The sequence below is a fragment of the Triticum dicoccoides genome, chromosome 2B, assembly GCF_002162155.2.
Source record: "Triticum dicoccoides isolate Atlit2015 ecotype Zavitan chromosome 2B, WEW_v2.0, whole genome shotgun sequence".
Taxonomy (NCBI): Eukaryota; Viridiplantae; Streptophyta; class Magnoliopsida; order Poales; family Poaceae; genus Triticum; species Triticum dicoccoides.
This window is the reverse complement of record NC_041383.1, coordinates 79,398,745-79,399,792: the sequence shown is the minus strand read 5'-3', so window position 1 is coordinate 79,399,792 and position 1,048 is coordinate 79,398,745.

Genomic DNA, 1,048 nt, shown 5'->3' with positions numbered 1-1,048 from the left:
AAAGGGCTAGATCCCGTGGTCAACCGCTCCAGGGTTAGGCGGGACGGGGGCCCTGGGGGGTAGCAATGCCACCGAAGCGTCGTACCGGGCCCTCATACATGCGGGGTGGTGTTGTGGCATGTCCGAAGAGGCCGCACGCGTCTCCGTTGCGTGGCCCCCCTCACGGACGGCGCCGCCGCCGGCACCTGGAGGGGGGAAACTGCCGCATCGGGTCTACACGGAGTGGATTTAGCTGTGGGTTTGGCCCAGATGTTGCTCCCCGGTGTCCCTCTGGGCTGACCAGACACAACCGGGTGGAGAGGTCCACTGGTCAAAGCCCATCCGTGCAAAGTCAAAGGGGGCACGTGTCTCCGGGGCGTGCCCCCCTCACGGACGGCGATGACACGGTAGTAGACGGATCAGGCACTCGCATAGTTACCGGATCAGGCACTCGGTAACGGTACCCCTCAGTCAGTTGCTTTCCTATGTATCACCTTTCATGAGACTATAGAAAAAAATATACGTGATATTTTAGAAAATTGTTGTACAATATAAAAAAAATCATGTCATTAAAAATAATGTTTCAAATCATTAAAGAAAATGTATGGTACATTTTGAATAATGTTCTGCATGTAAAAAATATGTATAAGAAAACATTAAAATATTTATAAAAAATAAGAAAACATTACAAAATTTATACAAAATAAGAAAAGTAAAAATAAAAATATGCCGACGGCAAAGCCGTCGGCATAGCTGCGGCCATAGGGAAACTTATACGCTGATCGGTGACGTGGCTAATAAAAAAAAGTATGCCTACGGCTAAGCCATCGGCATAGGTGCCACGTGGCGCCCTGAGCTATGCCGACGGCTTAGCCGTCGGCATAGTTGACCTTATCCAGTCACGGTCTCCCCCATCCACTCACTTACTCCCCCACACCCCGAGCTGCCGCCGCCGCACCCCCCGACCCCGACCCCTGCGCCGCCGCCCCTTCCTCCCCGAGCCCGACCTGCGCCGCCGTCGCACCCCCTCCCCGACCTGCCGCCGCCGCCGCACCTCGCTCCAGCCGCC